At 48.2% G+C, this 5,677-nt stretch overlaps 1 pseudogene; it reads right to left on the bottom strand.

Annotated features, from left to right (window-relative positions):
* Nucleotides 1–1,357: 1,357 nt before the first annotated feature.
* On the bottom strand, nucleotides 1,358–3,341 carry LOC101420388 (polyadenylate-binding protein 2 pseudogene; annotated as a pseudogene).
* Nucleotides 3,342–5,677: the final 2,336 nt, after the last annotated feature.

Below are 5,677 nucleotides of genomic sequence, written 5' to 3'. Positions count from 1 at the left end.
TTATAATCTATTTCCTCCAAGTTGCTCTTTACTGTTTATGTCTCTCTTTTATGTGAGAAGTTTTCTTCAGATGTCTACTGATTTGGTCGAGTGTTTTTATTTAAGAGTAGAGCACTAAAGTGCTTGGAAGCTCTGTGTTTACCAACCATGGACTTTTTGCATATAATATGACTGAACTATATCCTTGGGGCATCCCTAATGTCATATCCCTAATGTCATATTCTTATGTCTTTCCTGTTGGACTGACGTCCACAGGGCACCCTTTTGTAATATGACTGTGCCATTCATTCCATCAAGGGTGGAACCTCTTCCCTTGAATCTGTGCTGGTTTTGTGACTTGCTTGGGCCAGTAGCATGAGTTGGAAGTTACAGTATACGTCTTTTGGCTCTAGGCTTTAAGGGATATTGCACATCCATGTTCACTCTCCTGAAAGCCAGCTTGTGTGTAAGGAAGTTTGGGTTCCCCTGCTGGAGAGGCCATGTGGAGAGAGTCCCTGGAGGACGAGAGCCCATGTGGAGAAGAGCCGAGGCAGCTGGTCATCAGGCAGCACCCATGGCCAGCCGTGTGAGCTCAGCCCCAGCTGAGCGGTCAACTGCGGGCAGCGTCATGGGTAACCCTAGCCAACAACCAGTGGATCAAAACTGCCCACCTAAGCCAGCCTACCAGCAGAATCGCCATGTTTTCAGCTTATAAACCCTGGGGTGGTTTCATCACAATACAATACTGATGCGTAAGCCTTAGCCTAATCCACTCCAGATCTCTTCAACGTGAGGAAACCTGACTCACCTCTTGATGGGATGAGCACCATACCCATGGAGGGAGGGCTGGGGTGGTTTGGGCTAGCTTGGAAGACTCTCCTATACTCATTTTCAGTACAGTTCCCAAAATAGAGTCCAGAGACCCTCTCTTTTGTAGTAGGCTCTACGGAATCAACCTCTAGTGTCGTGCCAAGATTAGGGAAAGGAAGACACAGAGTAGGTGGATTTGGGTATTTAACTCCTTCTCAGACTTTCAATCTATCCTTTTGCTGGTTTGTTTTCATCGAGGCAAATCATATATGAAGTGCACAATAGTCAGTGTCTAGATTATTCCAATTTTGCATATTTATTGATCCTTCTAACTACCCCACAAAGGAGGAGATATGGAGCATTTCCAACACCCCAGAAGGTTCTCTCTTGCCCTTTCCCAGTCACTCCCTCCCAGAGGTAACCGTTCTTCTGACTTCCATCATTATAAATGTTATCCCTGTTTTTGAAAGTTTAAGTAAATAGAGTTACACAGTATGTACACTTTCATGTTTGGCTTTGTTCACTCAATATTGTTAGATTTTTCCATATTGTTGCATATGGCCATAGATTTTTTTTTTTCAAAAACAACTTTATTCATGATACATATTAAAAAAAAAAAAAAGACTCCCACCCCTTGGAAGTGATCTTAAAAAAAAAAAAATCAAAATCCACCACCCACCTCCCACTTCCTCCCATCCCCTACAAATAAAAGGGAAAAAAAGGCAAAGAAAAAACAAACAAAAAAAAACCTGAAAAACAAAAAACACCCTAAACCCCCAAAACAAGGTAGTGCATTTCCCCAGGTTCGGGAAGGGGAATTTACACTGGAGCCGCTGGGAATGGAACGGAGATCTTCTGGCTACAGAAACCTGCAAAGAAAGACACTCAAAACAAAAAGAAACACAAAAGGAAACAAAACAGATCACCAGGCAATCTGGAGGGGCAGGGAGCCCGAAAAGAGGTGGGGTGGGTGGTAGACCTGGCAGGACAGGAAGCTGGCAGGAGGGGACTGTGAAAGGCAGGGAGAAGATGGAGGGAAGGTAACAAGCAGAACAGTTTGGTGTCCTTCCAGAGCCCTGGGTGAAAAAAAACCCTCCTACCACCCATGCCCACCTACCCTTGAGCAGCCCCCAAGGGGGTGAAGTGGGACAGGGAAACACGGGGAGCAGCTTGCGCAGTTGAGACGTGTCCATGGAGAATCCCCAGAGTGAATGAATGAGAAGCCCCTGCCCCACTCCCCGGGCCTTCCCCTACTCCCCAAAGCAGGTCCCTCCTCAGCAGTTAGTTAAGAGATTCTCCCCCCTTCCACAGTATATAATTTTTTTTTAATATTTTTTTTTCCATCAAGGTCATCTTCTGTTTTTCTTTTTTTTTTTTTAATTCTTTTTTTTTTTTCCTTCTTTTCTCTTTTTTTCCTCTCTCTCCTCCTAATACACACTTTTTTTTACTAAGGGGAATACCATGATGTCGCTGTAGCCCGGCCCCTGTAGACACGACCACGGGGCCTGCTGTTGAAGCCACTGTAGAATCGAGAGCAGGAACTGTTGTAGTTGGTGGTCCGGGCACGGTAGCGGGCTCGTGGGAAACCCCGGTCTGTTGTGCTGATGCCTGGTCTGTTTGTTCGTTTGGGGATCACCTTGATTTGTCTTCTTCTAAAAAGGGACTCATCCAAGGCCAGGGAGGTCCTCACTGACTCTTTGTCAGAGAACTCTATATATGCAAACCCTTTAGGATGGCCACTGAATTTGTCACAGAGTATAGTAACACGGTTGACTGAACCACAGCCATGAAATTGTGCTTCCAGCTCTTCTGCTGTTGCACCATAGTCTACATTGCCAACATAGATGGAACGAGCATCAGCCTCCATCTTCTCTTCAATGGACATGATCACTGGGCCAGCATTGCCTGGAGGTGGACTCATATTCATCTGCTTCTCTACCTCGTTCTGCAGCTCCTTTAGCTTCTCAGCTTCTTCCTCCATCTTCCTGACTCGAGCTTTGATCGCTCCAGCTCCCAGCCCCCACTGCTGTGGATCCAGTTGGCCAGCCGTGTCTCCAGGTAGGCCACCATCCACTCCTGCACTTGTCCCACCAGAGGCTCCATCTCCTTGTTGACACTCTCAGCACACAGCGCGGTCCCAAAGACAAAGAAGGCCATGAGGCGGCCCCAGTTGGGACCCCCTTGGAAGAGTTCATCAGAGATCTGGGTGAAGCGCTGTTGGGCAGAGCCAGGGGTCACATGCAGCTGGGCCGCCAGATCGGAGAAGGTACGCCGGAAGCGGGTCTCAAACTCATCTCCGGCTGCCCGCATGGCTTGGTGCAGTGGGTCAGCTGCTGGGCCCTCCCCAGGGCCTGCTCCACAAACATAACCTTTCTGCCTCAGCTTGTAGCCTACAAAGTCTGCCACCAGAGCCCGTGTGTCTGGGACCGAGGCTGGGGTCGCCATCTGGGCGGCCAGCCTGGATGGCAGCTCTTAGGACCCAGCGCCAGTGGCAAGGAGCCCCCAGCTGGGGCCTTTCATCCTCCGGGCCAGCCTGGAGCCGGGTCAGGCCGAGGCCGAGGCCGGGATCCAGGCCGTTTCCTGGTGCAGGAGCTGGGAGGGAGGGCAGATTTTTTTTTTAATTAAAAAAAAAAAAAACTAGCATTCCGTTGTATGGCTACACCACAATTTATCTATTCTACTGTTGATAGAAGTTTGGATTTTTTCCAGTTTGGGATTATTATAAATAAAACCGCGTAACATTTTCACACATGCTTTTTTGGGGAGGCATTGCACTCATTTTGCTTGGGTTTATACTTAGTGGGCTTGCTGGATGACAGGTGAGGCACAGTGCAGCTTTAGCAGATATGCCCAGAGTGTTTTGTAAGTGGTGCCGTCACTCCCGCCGGCATGTGTGCGTTCCAGGTGCCCCGCATCCTCGCCAGCCTTGACGGAGCCCGACTTCAATGCCAGCCAGCCCAGTGGTTCAGAGTGGGCGAGTCTCCTCATTTTTGTTCCATATTCAGTCACGTGCAAAGGGGGTTCTTGTGCGCTAGTTCCTGCAACATCTGAGGAACCTGTGGAGTGGACTGGGCTGGATTACAGCTTCCTTCCCTGCCAGTTAAGGATTCGGGGTTCTCACATCTGTTCATTTGCCGATTCCCAAAACTTTGTTGCTGTTATTCCTCTCCCATTCTTTGCCATGGTTTCGTAAGTATTTTCAAAACCCTTTTACACTCTTTTAGTGGGGTTTCAGGGAGTGTGACTGCGGTTTTGGCAAAAGCAACGCGTGTTCAAATCTCGACCTTCCTCTTGACCTTGACCCGTGAATAATGTTATTCCGGAGCTCAGAGCAAAATATGCCCTAAGTACGTGTTTGCTGAATGCCCTCAAGTTGTCCCTTCCATTTCTCACTCATGCTAGGGACTATTATCTTATTATGACGCTCTTATATAACTGTGAGAAAGAAAGTCGTGGCTACCTTTTAACAACGAAAGCCTGTGTGGAATCCTTAATGTCTCTAAACTTCAGTCCCTTCCTTGTGTGAAACGGTAACAGTAGCTGCCGCCTAAATTTGTGGATTATGTAGAACGTAACACAATGCCTGATCTGCAGTAAGTGCTCATTAATGCACTAACTCCCCCAAACGCATTTACTATACCCCCCACTCTATGACTATGGAAATCTATATAACGTGGACAAGCTTAGGGAAGAGAATAAGCTTCGCTCATACAACCATCTCTGGAGAGAGAATCACCGTTAAGGTGTTGAAATGTTTTTCTTGTGTGTAATACTGGGAAGCGGATGGGGCTCAGGCATCTGGGCTCCTGCCTACCACACGAGGTCGCTGGTTCAGGTGCCTCCTAAATAAGACAGCAAGCTGGTGCAACGGGCAGGCGCGGCAAGCTGACACAACAAGAGACACAAGCAGAAAAAACAAAATGGGAGACCCGACAAAGCAGGGAGCAGAGGTTCCCGGTGCCTCCGAAAGAAGACAGTGAGCTGACTCAGTGGAAAGGTGCGGTGAGCTGACGTGACAAGATGATGCAACAAGAGATGTGGGGATGAAAAACAGAATGAGACATAGTGAAGCAGGGAGTGGAGGTGGCTCAAGCGATTGGGCTCCTCCCTCCCACATCAGAGGTCCTGGGTTCAGCTCCCGGTGCCTCCTAAAGAAATGAGGAAGACAAACACACAGCAAGTGAAAAACAAGGGGTGGAGGAGAAATAAATAAACCTTTTACAATATATGTGTGCAATACTATAAAATCCTGTGAGGTCCCTTTAGTGATTGGCTGGCGTCTCTCCGTGTCTCAGAGAACGACTGGGAGGCAGAAGGTCAGCTGTGCTGATTGGTCTAAGTGGGAAACTTCCTTCCTGTTACCAGCACTCACTGCTGAGGACGGAGCGACACCAGCTTCTACAGCCAGGACAGGGCAGGCTCACATCGCGTCTCTTCCATTCATGTAATTCATTCATTCTATCCCTACCAGTCTCCTCACAATTCCTGCAGATGTCATCAGCCGGGCCAACTCTCACTTGCCACTTTGCTTTACCACCTTCTTGTTAAAGAGTAAGACCAGACCAAAAAAAAAAGCTCGCCTCCAAGCCAGGGCAGGTGTGTACAGGTGGACTCGGGCATCTGTACCCGAGTGTGCCCGTCTTTCCTCATAAACCAGCACAGCAACACAGGTGACCTCCCAAAGGCGGCACTCAGAGGTTTTGCTGCCTTGTTGCTCTACTTCCTCTCAGTTCTTGGCTTTTCCACATTTGGAATCATATCAGAGAGAGTATTTGGAATCCTGGTTTGTCACTTAGGAACGGAAACGACACATTGTTTGAAAACTTCTTAGATATCATTTTAATGTTGGCTAGGGTTCTACCGCAGGGATGTGCTGTAATTCACTCCA

The sequence above is a fragment of the Dasypus novemcinctus genome, chromosome 28, assembly GCF_030445035.2.
Source record: "Dasypus novemcinctus isolate mDasNov1 chromosome 28, mDasNov1.1.hap2, whole genome shotgun sequence".
NCBI lineage: Eukaryota > Metazoa > Chordata > Mammalia > Cingulata > Dasypodidae > Dasypus > Dasypus novemcinctus.
The sequence above is the reverse complement of the archived record's forward strand: the minus strand, read 5'-3'. Positions and strand labels throughout refer to the sequence as shown.